Raw genomic sequence first — 15,732 nt, 5'->3', positions numbered from 1 at the left:
TATCATATCTGCAGAGTGACACTCGCACAAGCCTGAATTTTAAGCATATGCACACTCAGGCATGTGCACACACTCAGGAACACAAACTCGTACAGTATGCACGCACTACATGATAATAAGTTGTTGTGATGAAGCAATTACAGAGTGTTTCCTCAGAGACTAGAGTACTGTAGTATACCTGTATAAAGAGCAAACTGCCTCCTCTGGGATGCAACACATATTACTGAACACAAAATCATCTTTGATTGTCTCTCCCTGTCATGTTTGTTAAACTAAATGCTTTCAGCTTATACCTTTAAAATCTAATGCAATTCAGTGCAATAGCTTTGCAATAAATACTACCTTTATTCAGCTTATAATGATTAATTTTGTTGTGATTGTGTCAGAGAGGCATTGATCCAGCTCTTTGGTAGCATGGTGAGGCTGTTGTTTGTGGTGTTTTGCATTGGATCTTATTATATTTCTTGCCTGTTGATGGTTCAGTGGGCAAATGTTAAAGCAATAAATTTACATGCATCAGTCAAAAATTGTCAGATTATGCATTGCTAAGCAAGTATTACAGTAGGGAACAGAAATTAGTTAACAAGCATGTTTATGCAACTATTTCACTGTAGTACCATTCAAGAGACACACTTGCAGCTGCCCTGTTGTACTCATGTATAATATATGGGATAGATGCGGCACACTTTTGCCATGGCTACTACTGTACATTACGAGTCCATAGCCCATTGATTCCATGGGGACAGGTAGACATGACAGGATGAATACATCATGTTTAACCAGGCATGAGGGAAATTAACTCAAAGGAAAATCCCCCTTAGGCTAACTCCCATCCATTCCTTTATACTGCATCAAGGTGGGAAGGCAAAAGGTAAGGTATGTGTGCAAATATGTGTGAACTGTGACTATCGTCAAGGTATGTATATACCAGTTTATCCTTTTAAGAGAGGACATTGATACAAAATGAGATCATTTTTGGTGGCTCTAATGTCTTCAGGTAGTTTGGGTTGGGGTTTTATAGGGCCCTATTGACCATTACAGTTTTTCTTACTTATCCAGAGAAGGACAAACTCATCAAATATTTTTTCATATACTTTCTGCCTTTCTAAAAACCATCCATCAGTGAAATTTCATTGGTTCGCTGGGACTTCTCCCTCCCCCTCTCTCTTTTGTTGCAGCTCTGCAGACTCTCTTCTGATTATCTCTGATATGTTTGCACAAATTACCACTGTAGCGGACAGCCTTCCTGCATAATATTACAGTTGGCAACCTTTTCATTAACAGGCAAATTATGCTGTGTTTCTAGCTACTCTGGGGGCCAAGGGCAGGGGGACTATGGTCAGGTGACGGCTATTCTCTTCCAATAATGTTGTGTGGTCATCTGTTAGCAGCAGAAAGAAGAAAAAGAATTGTATGTATGAATGTATTTAGTGCAAAAAGTTGAGAAAAATAGAGGATTTATATTTAGTTAGTAAGAATAGTACTATCACAGTATTGGTTCTTTTCTATCTATCTGCCTGTAGATTGTGATTATTGTCTGTGTAATGATGGAACTGTGCAGTTATATGCTGTACTGAAATCAAATCCCAAAAGCTTAGCTGTGTAGTCATTTAAGTGATTTGAATAGAATTAAATTGAAAACAGTTGATCTAATGTTAAGGGGTTAATACTATGCATACCTTCCTTTCAAGATTCTTTTTCTTTTTAATTTCTAAGTTTACCTGTGACTCACTTTTCTTTCTCTCCCCCATATTTTCTTTGTGTCTGTCCTTGCCAACCTTGACACACGAAACCACGCACACACACTGCACACACTGCATAGCTTTTGCCATGAGTCATTACTCTTCCACATTTCTCTGGTTAGATTGGCTTAATTCTGAATTAAGGGAGTCACTTAAAGTACAAGCACACAGCATCTTAACTCAGTCATTCACTCTACTCATATACACAAATGCATCCAATGACTTTCTGGTATTCCCACATAAACAATAAATCTGTTTCATGTATATGATACATATCATACTGGTCTTTTCCACTTAGACGATTTGGGAGTCAGAGTGATAAATGACCGTTTGAATTAGGTTAGACGCTCAGGATTAACACAGTCTGTTCTGTTTCACACCGTTGCCAAAAGAAAAATACCCACTCTGAAACAGGTGGGCCTTAGTTACCATTGGGGCGACTTGAAGCAGAGATGAATATTAATGAATTGATGTCTGTAATTAATGTTGGCATATCAAAATTGATGCTCATCAGCACACCACAGCTAATGGCTTCATAAAGTAGGATCGATGCACCTTTTGCTAAAGAGAAGATGAGTTTACTCTGTGCTTTTCCTAACTCGCACATGTCAATTTAATTTTAGATATTCGAAGATTATCAGGTCAAAGCTAAATTCTTGTCAGCCCAAATATTATGTTATGCAACATCATGTCACATCACCTAATACTGTATGCATTTTCATCGTTTCAACTCTAACCAGGAAAGTTGCACAACAGAAAAGCTGTAGAGAATATATTAACTTAAAATACATTATACATTCAGCATTGCCTGAAGGTTAGTTGTAGGAAGAAGAAGGGATCTTCCTTTTCTGTTGTGCCTCATTTTCTTTTTCCTTTTGTTTCTAAGAGAAAAAGTTAGTTCTCTTTGAACCAAGGTCAAGTAAATTCCTGTTGAATTGATTACTCTCATGCAAGAGTGGAAAAAAGCATTTCAAGTTTGCCCTAAACTAGATGCCCTTCAGAGGAGACAGGTGATTGAATGAGGGTGAGGCACCCAAAATTGTTCTCTGCTGTTACAATTGCAGTATCTACTATTATGGTTGCTGGTGTGAATACATTTTTATATACAGTGGGAGTATATGAAAATCAAATGGAGGAAAAGATGACAAAAACTTAGACAACAGCAATGACAATTGCAAAAGAGCAAAATCAAAGGGATGTTGGTTTAAAACTGACATTTGGAAGCCTTCTGGATATCCCCTCTTAAATTAATTGACATTTTGGGAAATATGCTTATTAGCTTTCTTGCTAGAGTTAGACGAGAAGATGGATCCACTATCATGTATGTCCATTCAGTATGGAGCTAGAGCTAGAAGACGATTAACTTAGCTTAGCATTAAGACTGGAAGCAGTCTCCTTTGTTTAATCCATACACAAACAGAAATGTAAAACTAGCAAGTTATGTGCTGTAACTCTTTCTTGGCTGGGCCAATGACTTCCTGGAGTTGCGGTGACAAAAAAACTTGAATAAAAATGTTAAACTATCCCTTTAACAAGATCAGCAAAAGCAGTCTTCTGAATATCTATTCAAAACAGTTGACCACAATCAATCGCATGATATTTTGCAGATGATGATGTAATATAGCATGCTTTGCAAAGTCCGATGTGCAGCAGTCACCTTTACCATCTACTTAAGGGTTTAAGCCCTTCCATTCATTTTTCAGAGTCACCTACACTCCCTGTACTGTAATGAAGCTTAGCATAAGTTCAAGCAGGAAGACTATCTTATGTCACTCATTCATTCTCGTCCCTCTCTCTTTCGCTCTCTCACTCTTCTCCTGGCTCTTGTATCAGCTGATTAGGGTGACTCTTAGGCGTTAACTCTTTTAATTAAACCAATAATATTTTGCTACAATCTCTATTGGCCAATCATATCTTAGCTGTCAAACTTTAAATCTGTTCTCTTCGCTGTTGCTGTCAGCTATCAGCTGTCATTTCAGTGTGAATCATTGCGACCCTCCTCCACCCCGTTCACCTCCAGTTTCATCACCTCAGCGCCCAGGTCTGAACTCACCAGAGGCCTGCTCCTCTTCTCATCATCCGGATCTCAGCATCCTCTTTATCCATCACCATCACCATTACCGGTGTCTAGACTCCATTGGGGGATATCCTACTCTACTCATGGCTTCACTTCCCCCTTTATACAATATGATGATGTCACGATGGGGTCTAATCGCCAAAGACTTTTTCACATTTCATCATCATTATTGTGCACGTGTCAATAAAATAATTGTTCACTCTAATGAAGTCTCTCCTGACTGAATTACAGTTACAGTCTTTGGCAGTGAGTCATTGCTGCTCATGAGAATAAACAAAACCCTTATTAATCAAGTTGTCTGACAGAGTTCATGGGTCTACAAATGTATTGAGTGATCGAGCTTTCATCCTGAGAACAATAGCTTTGCATATTATTCAACAACAGTGATATTGGAAAATGCCATTGATGGAGTATTATTCTCAATGATGTGGGCAAAACAGTACACAATGACTGACGTGTAAAACTGAAAATTTAATGGGCCACTACTGCGCCAATTAATATCGCAGAGGCTCCCCTTAACGAGGATTTCTTTAGATGGCAGCAACCAATTAATCTCCTTTCTGATCATGAAATATCTTTTTTTGTCACTTCAAAGGAATTTGTCTAATCCATAACATGGGAATTTAATATTCTGAATGTCAACAACAAAAGGATTCAATGAAAGACCTTAATCCGTGCCTTTCTCAGTTTGTAATCGCACAGAAAACATCAATTAATTGCATCTCAGTGTTTTCCACATTAAAACCATGCAATGTTCCCCGAGGCCGCGTTGTTTCCTTTATGTTTCTTCCTGTGGATTTATTTTGACATAAGATGAGTCGAGAAGGTTGCTGTCAACATGTCAAAAAGACCCTTCGATTGGAACAACTCCACCGTTTGTCTCTCTCATCCTCTCCTCTTAGCATTTGTTTCAACTTGTGCCAGATAGACAATAGACAGACAAATCAGATAAACATCAGCTTAGTTGCCAGTCACAAAGACATTGATAGGAAAGTTTCACTTTACTGTAATTGCTTGCTTGCTGTGTCTGATATACATACAATGAGGCTGGATGTTGGATCTCTAAACAGCATGTAGTGTCTTAAACATGTGAATGTCAGCAGGCATTCAGTGAATTACCTGTGAAAGCTGATATACTTTTTACAAGACATCATGTTTATCCAGAAAAAAATACCTCAGATAAGCTGTGTAGTATTGCGATAACACCCACAAGAACATTTGTTTCCACAATGACAATGAAAGTGATTCTTCCAGTTTTGTGACGTGTGGTGCCATTTTGGCATTGTTATTCAGGTAACATTCTTGGTAGCCATCCGAGCTGTGCTAAAATATTAATAGATAAATTTTGCTTTTAGCTTTTTCTTGCATCAATGAGTCTGAATAAGTTATGTATACCTATGCTCATACAATAGCATCTTATTGTCGATGGATCGACCCTCCTCATCTAAAACGGACTGACCTTATAGAACCAGCCAGGGGTAAAAGCACCGAGCTGGATCAGGTCCTTGTTAACTCAATATGTAGGGTGAAGTCATTCAAGGTGGGGGCTTCCTCTTTGTCCTACAAGGCCCTGTTTTCTACCACCTAATGGTCCGGAGGGCAATCAGAGCTTCAGGACTTGATGAAGTGGAGCCTGTTGTGGAGAACAAAGGCTTACTCCATCTTGGTTCTATCTGGCTGACATCTTGGGTCCTCGGGGAGTTTTAGCTCCCTGTCAGTTGTTCATTCTTCCAGTCACACTGTGCAACTGTTATAGACTGGGGAAAGGAGAGGAGAAAGAGTGGAGAAAGAAAGCATTCGCTTGGGGCAACGGGTGCTGACTGGGACCAAGTGATAGAATTTAATTTGACAATTGACTTGTTAGATTAAGCCCTGCACTATAATACCGTAGTTCCATTTTCTGTAATCAGTGCTTGACTTGTAATAAAAAAGGTTCCAGTACTCCACATCAGCAGCCTGTACACCATGCAATTACAGCTTATATGGGGAAGGGTTCTCTCTGGTCTCAGTAGGCAGATGACGATGTGGGCTTACAAATGCCTAATACTAGCTGAGGAATAAAATCTAAATGAAAAAAACAACAATATTTCTTTCAACATTTTTCTTTCAACCAGAACAAAAACTACATATGAATATAATATACACCAAGATTTCAAAACATAAGCGAATGTATTCACTGATAATATATCCTGGGAGGCTATTTCAGCACCTGCCCTTTGGTTTAAAGGAGGTTCCACTGATACCAAAAACAGTATATAATATCTATATATTTTTTATATGATTTTGTTCATTTTATTATAATATTTTCTGTAGATATATTCATTTACAGGCTGCAATATATCCAAGGTTTTCTTCACCAATGGTCTGTTTCCCCTTCCTACTAAGAATAAAACTCTGGACTGCTGAATCCTTTTGTTTCTGGCCCAAAATGTGGTCAAGCTATCAGTGTGTCTAGAAAATCAGCCTTCAAAACCTCTGAACCATTGCGCACCATGAATATATGACAGAAGGATTTATATGACAGCTTCAAAAAACAGGTAAAAATTGAGTTTAGATTGCTTTACCATCCAATTCATCCCCAAATGGGTTGGGGGACCTTGTCAATGAAAACTACCTTAAAGCGGGTTTACTGGCTCACACGGCCATCTGACTGGTCCTATCTGCTGTCTCCACATCATTATGGTGCTGCTGATGGTAGAACATTTACTGACAGAAGATTATGGAGGACACAGAAAAAGTTTCCAGCTGCTGCCAGCTAAAATGAACTATATATTACAGCTAGAGAGCATTTCCTATACTTCCATGGCTTTTTTGGGCAAGACAAGGGACATTATAGAAAACTGTACCTTTATTCAATAGTAAGTGGCAGTACATGAGTAAAAGTATGCAGTTAAAGAGAAACACTGGCTACAAAAATGTCATATTGAAATGCAACACAATCGGGCATATTCCAGACTGGTATTTAAGAGATCAGTGGTTAGTAGGTAGCAGATGGTGAGTTTGGAGTGACAAAGCATCATCTGTGAGGTGGAGAAAGGAATCTCCTTTGGGAATGACTCCTCTATCATAGCGTAACTCTACCTGTCACATATTCTCTTGTGTTCCACTCCACTCAGTGATTCTCTTTTTCTCTGTCAGATTGTTAGTATTTCATTTCTCTGAGGGGCTTATAGTACGTATAGTGAATTTTAGGGGCACTGATGAGGTGAATCCAGGTAAAAGCCATTGTCCTTTATTGATGTGCTCAATCTATACTAGTTATAAGGGAGAGGATGGCAGTAAGGAGGGGTAGATCATCAGAGGATTGTTCATGTGAGTGTGTTTTCTGTCATTCTTCATTTGTTTTTCTCTTTTAATATCTATTCTTCTGTTTTATGTTGACTGTTATGGTTTCTCTTTCTTATTCCCTTATTCTCCCTTACAGCTTTGACTTTATTTTGTACCCACTACCTCTAGCAGATTGTCACTGTCTGCTTCTCTCTCTCTTCGCTCTTGCTCTTGGGAATCATAGCATAGCCTCCCTCGGGGATAAACACACCACCAATTCACCTCCCTTCGGGAACACAAACAAACTGACCGGTCACACATCACGTTCACTGTAGATTTTACAATAGATTTACCAGCTCTGCTAGAGTAATTCATACTGTGCTGTATTCACTTATGTAATCAACTGTATTTTCCCATTTATTTGACTGTGGGAAATGAACATTTTAATTTAGGGAAGGATAAACATCCTCTTGGATTACTATGGATACAATAACTGAAGAGCAATACATGTTTTGCACATTTAAATGAGTGTAATCAACCAGTTTACTTACTAAAATATTTAGAAACTGGCAAATCACTGTATAACAGAGGGAAAATGTAGACTAAACTACTGCAGAGGAAGGCTTACTGGATAAAAAAAAGTTTAATCCCATAGGACTTCTGAATTAAACTTGAGAAGTTTCATATAAACAGTCTGAATGTATAAATCAAATGAATGTATTCCAATAGGACATACTGTATATCCTTTACAGTTACTTCAGTATCATGTGGATATTTAGTATTTAGGGTTAGGGTATGATGTACATTCATTTTTGATTAATATTTCATGATTCAACAATGTATCACATTACATGTGTAAAGTAAGAGGCAAGGCTTGTAGTGATGAACCAACAGAGAATTATCAGCGACTGTGCAGTTGCAGTTGTCTGGCCCGCAACTTTACTGTTTTGGCTCACTCACTGCTCATTTGTTTTCGGGTGCAGAAGGCAGCTGTTATCCTACAGACCCACTGTACCCTACCTGCTCAGCACCAAACAGCAAACTGTCACAGTTAGCAGTTAGCTGGTGAACATAGTCGAGCATTTAACAGCTAAAGAACCAGACATTTCCCTCAGGAGTAAATAGAGACCAAAAAACAGAGAGAAAGAAGAGTGAAGATTGGACTTCCATTCATCAGATGGACAGAAACATGACTCCAAATGAATATGCTGCTCCGTAACTGCTACATGTGTAAGGGAGCAACTGTGTGCTGACAAATGTGTCATTGCATCTTAAAAGGTGCCCCAAGTGGCCAAAAAATCAGTTACTGCTATTTTAAGTGTTTAATTTTGTGAATGTATTGTTAATATAGTCCTTTATTGGAAAACAGCACTAAGAGGCATAATGTTTACCATGTCCACCATCTTAGTTTAGAGTGTTAGCATGCTAACATTTACTAATTAGCTCTAAACATAAAACTAACACTGATGGGAATGCTGTTTTGCAGGTATCCAGTCATAAACCAAGTATTGGACAAGTTTTCGCCTGATGATGACCCCAGATGAAAAGCAATAATATCTACAAAATTTCATGGCAGTCCATCCAGTAGTTGTTAAGAAATTTCACTCAAAACCAAAAAAATTCAACCTCAATGTGGTGCTAGAAGAAAGGTCAGAGGATCATCAAAGTCATTAGGATTCATGCTCTGGGGACCACAAATGTCTGTCTATGGCAATCCATCCAGTAGTTGAGATATTTCAGTCTGTGGACAGTGGTGGTCAGACCGGCATAGCCATTGAGAGAACCGTGCATCTAGCTTTGCTCAAAATGACAAAATATACTGTACACTGTTGTGCAGCTACTGCGCCAGCTGGCTCATATTTCACAGGTCATGTCAGTGTATAAATGAAAAAAAACAAAAAACATTTGCCATTAATTTACAACCACTCAAAATACAATGTGAAGTACCACTCAATGCCATAGCACACTTCACTGCTAACAATATTACTGAATAAGGTTTCATAAAACTATCCTTCACCATCATCTAGGACAATAGATGAACAGTCCTTCACTTACCTTTTGCATGCATGACATCACAGCTAACAAATACTCCAAAAACACTAAACAAGAGCATTCATATGAAAGCAACCATTTCTTCATTGTTTGTGCAACTGCCTCAAATAGGTCTCTGCATTTTGTAAGATATTATCTACAAACACTGGTCATTGTTGCATCCATGAGGTTTCAATCTTCTGAAGAGCGGACTAAAGCTAAAAGTCAACAATCAATTGTTTTTTCTTTGGATCAGACCGAAGGGACCGAACCTACAGAAAGCAACCTTAGATTTCAAAAGTTTTTTGTTTGTTTTGTTTTTCCTCCAGTGTTTCAACTTTAATAGTACAGGCCTGGTGGGCCACCAGGCCAATGAGAACCCCTGCCAGTCCAAAAAATATTTTTTTAAATGTCAAAAATAATGCCAAATATCCATTCATTCAGAAATCAATAGCGTTTGGGAGCTTCTTGCAGCGCTGTTTTGAAACGTGAGTCAACTTCTGTGTCGTCGCCTGGGAAACTGCAGGTAGCGTAACTCCTTTTAAGGAATAGGGCAGCGCGTAAACGAGTGAGTGGTTAAGCGAGAGAGCGAGCATCAGAAAAGTGATGGTGAATGCGAGCGGAGCAGAGGAAAAGGTTAGCAGTAAATTGTCAATCTGATAGAAAATATACAGTACAGACTACAGTGTGTCAGTTAATAAATGCTGCAGCTTGTCAAGACCATGAAAAGTCACGTCTGTTGTTTGCCCAACTGCAAAGAAAACAACCGACAGCAAGCCCCCCGTGCTAGGTCAAACCACTCAACCTAGGGGAAACACTGTCCTCTATCTGCTTTTTAACAAAGTTTTATATATATTTATTTATTTATTTATTTATTTTTATTTATTTATTTATTTATTTTGCAATTGGAGTGATTGCTAGGTAGGTACACAAACTACAGCCACAGGTGTTCAACACCATATGAGCAGAGACACTTTAATCTTCAATGAGCTTAATCGGCTGAAAACCTCTTTAGCAGCTGCTATTTAAATAAGAGCACAACTCAGGTGTATTAGCTGTAATTTACTGACATAGGGGGCTGTCAGTTGTAACAAATAGCAGGGTTACAATGGGCTAATGTGTGAGGTATACCTCCAGGACCACTCAGCCCTACAAAGTGGCTGACTGGAGCCCATTATAACAAAATATAGTCTGCTGCTAGCCGTGTCTCTGTATGAGCCCAGTGCTGAAACTCCTGAGTCAGGAAGAAAATGGAAGATGAGTGGAAGCAGCAAAAACAGGTGGGAAAAAGAAAGTTTGTAAAATAGTTTTTCTTTTTCACCACAGCTGTTTCACCAACAAATAGAGAACGATTTGAGAGAGAAACATTGAAAAATATAAATATTGTCCTCTTCAAACATGTAGATAGAATTTACTATGCTGACCATATTTCACAAAGTAATTTAAAGTAAAGAAAGATAAGACAAGGTGAACTTAAGGCAATTCTTTGCATCTCTCATAAGTTACACAACTGACTCATATTTCAAAGCTTCAATACACCCTCCTGTCAGAGTCAATGTCATTCATGCTAGCAAGGACCTCTCAATTCAAATGTGCCTCGTACACTGTTGTGCACTGGTAAATAGCTGAAAAACTGTAATTCTGGTAATGAAAAAGTTAACCATTCAACTGAACCTCACTAGCACACAGGCCAGCTTTATTTATCTACATGTCACTTCACATGTCTAAAATCTCATTATTAATAACTAATGGCTTATCAGTAATGAGGGTTCAATTTGTATGTTGATGTGCTCACAGCTGTTTGGACTAATTACTGCTTGATGTGACTATTTTTGCATGGAAATTATTGAGTCAGTTCAGTAAATTCTCTAATTCATTTATATTTACAGCACCAGAGAGCTCTATCACAAGTTTTATACTCCAGTGTGAATTTCGATTGTTCACCATCAGTGAGACTTTAATGATGATTGAAATGAATAATGTATTAAAGATTTGCTCAGTGTCTCCAAGGACACTGTTTACTGCAAATTATAGGAGAGGAGAGTAACATGCATGCACATAAAAGCATATGTCTAAATATATTTATCCAAACCCATGTTCAGTGCATATGAACCATCACGTGTACATTTAGACAATTGTTCACATACACATACAGTACCTGTCAAACATTTGGACACACTTTTCATTCAAGTGAATGGGAAGGTGTGTCCAAACATTTGACTGGTACTGTATATTGGACACAAACACCTGTGTGCTCACACAGACACACACACTAACAAAGAGACACCAGCATACACAGCAGGCCATTCTCATTAGCCTGTGCTAATGAACATGAATTCAATATTGCCTATTAATGAATAAACAAACTAAATAAAGTAATCAGGCTTCCATCTTCCCCTGTGAGGGATTGTGTGGGGTTTTTTTGCATTTTAATTAAAAATAACATCATAATACAGTTATTATGGACAAATAACCTTCACATTATACTGTATAATTCATTGAATAACATTTAACGCCTGCTATGAAAGAGGCACTGTCTGAATAGAGTTAGCAATTATGGAATCATAATCAACTCATATTTTACATTGTTGCAAAATACTTTTAAAAGTCCTTGCGAAGGGTGCAGCCGCAGCTGGGCCCTGCGGGGGGCTCCTAGCAGCTTGTGAAAGTTAAAAAAACAATGTACACAATGCAATAAAGTTAGTTAAGGGTGATTATGTGTTACTATTAAGGTTGTCGTGATTAGACCTCAGCATAACAATGGTTTAATGCCCCACCCATGGAGCACACTTATGATTCAAATCAAACACACCCACCCACCACCAGCCTACAGGTGCATTCACAAATGTAAATCTGAATGGATAAAACATGGTGGATTCATCCAAAATGCTACAACCTGACAAACACAAGAAATTTGGAGTATGGAGTTTCAAAATTGAAGAAACCAGATTCTTTTTTTGTTTTTTTCTGCATCGATGTCAAACTACAGTGAGTTCTACTTTTCATGACATTTCCTGTCACTGTTGTGACAACTATTGACAAACTATTTTAGGAGCACAATGGGACAGGACAGGCTGAGTGGACAAGTCATACTATCCATTGAAAAAGAAAGAGCAAAAGAAATAGGACCTTGGCCAGAATGTGGAGGACTTTGTGCAGCACAAGGCTCAGCTCAGACCCTTTTAATTTCATTTATTGTTTGTTGTTTTTGTTTAGTTATATTAGAATTGTGCTTTTTTCTGATTAATTCTAGTAAGGCTATACAGAGGAAGACGTTTGTATATTTTTAATTAAAAGTCTATTGTATGCAGAGGCTACAGAGTGCCAGTCTATAGAAATGTAATCATTGTTTGGTTTGGACACAAGGTCCAGTGGTGTGGTCTGCACCTGGGCCCGGAGTTGCATTGTTCCGCAACTGGTCTGAGGGTGTGGAATGTAAAGTCTCTGGTGTGTGACTTTGATCAGTTTTGAAAATGGTGTTACAAAAATCAATGTGTGGGCTAGTTTATCTTGAAATGGTGGGTGCTGTAAAGCAATTCTTTGCCATATAGAGGCCAGGCCTTTATCATGGATTCAATGCCAAACATTTTATGTCAGCCAACAGACTACGCTATGTGGAAATGCTGATTTGAATAGGAAAGATCTTTTTACTTATTTAAATTTTGGCTCATGTACCCATTTAACTGGCATGGGGAACATTTGAATACAATTGAAAATATTTTAATTTTAGATAGAAGAGATTGCACATGAACATGCAGGCTGCATCTGTATTCATGTCAGTATTCAGAGCTGATGAGAACAGGGTGAGAGTTGAGCTGTGGAGATTGGATTCTGGAAATCAGGGAAACAAACAAATCTACATGCTTACTAAAGGAGTAAGCACAAGTCTTCGAATGTTCTCACAGAAATGCACGCTTCCACACACATACACACACCCAGATAATTCTCCTTGCATACAAAAGAGCCTTTCCTCCCAATATAGTTAAATGTGAGTGACAGAGGCCATCTAGCGGCTGTAATAATTATGATCCAGAGCAGTGGCGTAGTTCAGATGATCGCTGTTCACTTCCTGTTTCCAACCGCAAGTTGGGACAGTTTTCTAAAAAAAACGTGATTATGATTGTTGTGGTGTTCATTGTTGCCATGACGACGAAGGTTGCCCAACTTTAAGGAAGTGGTAACTTTAACCCACACCACATTTCAAATGATCATTTCAACCTAAACAATGATTTTTCCCTAACCCTAGCCAAGTTGTTTTTGTGCCTAAACCTAAGCAGACCTTAACCACAGTATTGTCACACTATAAAACATACATTTTTTTAATAGTGATTTGACAAATTATGTTGTCCTGCTGATTACTGCTGACAGAGGCGCCTGATTAGAAAATGCTTCTATGGGTTGTTCTGGAGTGCATGGTCAAACAACCTATGTGGTCGTTTAATTTGGATTACTTGTTGCATCACACTGGCTGGCAGAACTACACATTGTAATTTAGTGGGAGTACAAAGTGGGTTCTGATTACAGGCCCGTGGAAGAATAGCTGACCTTCTTATGCTCGGATCACACTACACAAATCAAACCGATTTTAACATGATTTTGTTGTCGCTGACAAATTTCCAGCATCGAGCCCGATTATGAACGTTGGGAACAACGAACAGGCGTGTAGTGTGACATAATCGTTGAACAGCAATGTTGCATCTGGGATGCCCCACAACACCCCGATGAAAAGTCTAGCATGTCAGAATTTTTCCTGCCTACTTTGACATCTCCTACGATATGTTCCTTGATGTTGACCAATAGGATAACAGAGTACTCTCTGGTGCACATATGTAAACACCGACACAGAAAGTCAAAGCTGTTCTCTAGCGGCTGTTCAGGCAAGCTGAGCTGCATTTAATGTCTCAGACAGTGGGGAGAGCAGCAGTTCATCTCTGCCTCCTCCACAGGCTGACTCCGGCAGGAAAATCTGCTGTCAGTCATCAGTGACCATTTTCTTCAGTTAAATATATATATATATATATATATATGTATAGCTTGTCAGTTTTAATGATGACCTTTGAACTCGTGCAAGGTCATAAAAGATGATTGTGATTGTTCGGGGTCATACTTGTAGAGTTTCCAGTCTCCCGACCAAGACACGGCAAAAATTTATGGCACTATGATTGCCTTATCTGACATAATGACCATCATGGAAGACAAAAATATTGTGTAGTCTGATCCCGGCATGATCCAGCACAGGGAAGATGTAGTTCATCCACTCAGTTCCTCTGGCCCTTTACAGCATAATGAGAGCCTGACTGAACCAGTGGACCTTCATTCCTTGGACTGTTAACTTCTCACAACATGAAGCACGCCTGTCACAAAGGTCTCAAAATGAGGTCTGGCAGTCCCAAAGGTCCCATAAGTCACTTCAGGATTCAGCCAACCGGTAGAGGAGTTCTTAACACTTAACTATTATTTTGCTCATTATAACTGAGAGAAGACTGATTATTATGGACATAGGTCACACTATGCAGAATAGATGCCAGTGAAATTATCTCCTAAATCAAATCAGACATTTAACCTTGCACATGTGAAGGTAGCTATTTTAAGTCTGATTGCTGATATTACATGTGTACTATGTTAAGGGATTAACATAAAGTTACTCTGATGAGTTTTTGAACGTTAGTGGTGCAATGAAGCAATGTTTTAATGAGTGAATCTCCACTTTGGTTATATCTTGTGCTCTTTATAATAAAAATGCATAACTTATATTTTACAATTCTTTGTTGACATCTTTGTTGTATTTTACGTTATCCATCAACAAATTACAACCCCAGCTCCCCATGCTCCTCTGCAGGGCCAAGGGGAGCCGGAGCCTTTCCCAGCTCACATTAAGGAAAAATGGAATACACCCTGGACCCAGTCTATTAGGCCTAACACATACAGAAAATAATAGACACCTATGAGCAATTTAGACTCACCAATTGACCTGCATGTGTTTGTACTGTGGGGGAAAACCTATGTAATCCACAGAGAAAACATGCAAACTCCACAAAGAAAGGCCCCAGCTGATTGGTTGGATACTAATCAAGGATGGGTGATTGTCAAAGGCGTTAGTAGGCTCGTTTTCAGTAGCCTTGCCAGCTTGTCTAGTTGTACTGTTACATGAGGTGAACAACGAAGAACAAAACACAACTGTCACTGGAACATGGGCAAAGCTCTCAAAAGCAAAGAGAACACAGTAAAATTTGTTAATTAACCTGCAGTATTTCTTTATTCTTTCTTCTCTGCTTAGTTTAGTTTGTGATTGCAACAATGCAAAACATTCACAAGTGTTTAAATGATGAAACTAATCACTTGTGGCAGCTAAGATATGCCAATGGAAGCTCTGTTTGATTGACACTTTAGATACAATTCAGTCTACAGGCCTCAACGAGGATTTTGATGAGTGTCATGCTGTAATCCAAAATGTTTCTTGTTTATATATGTATGGTACTACTATTAGGTGCTTCCTGATTGTATATATTTTTTCTATATTCACTGTGTTCAACCAGTTTTTTGTGTCCTATAACAAGTATGGCTTGCATTTGTATGCCTCATTTAAAAACTACAATTCCCAAGAGGTGGAGCTTC

This window comes from Thunnus albacares, chromosome 23 (assembly GCF_914725855.1).
Source record: "Thunnus albacares chromosome 23, fThuAlb1.1, whole genome shotgun sequence".
NCBI lineage: Eukaryota > Metazoa > Chordata > Actinopteri > Scombriformes > Scombridae > Thunnus > Thunnus albacares.
Note: the sequence above shows the minus strand (reverse complement) of the source record.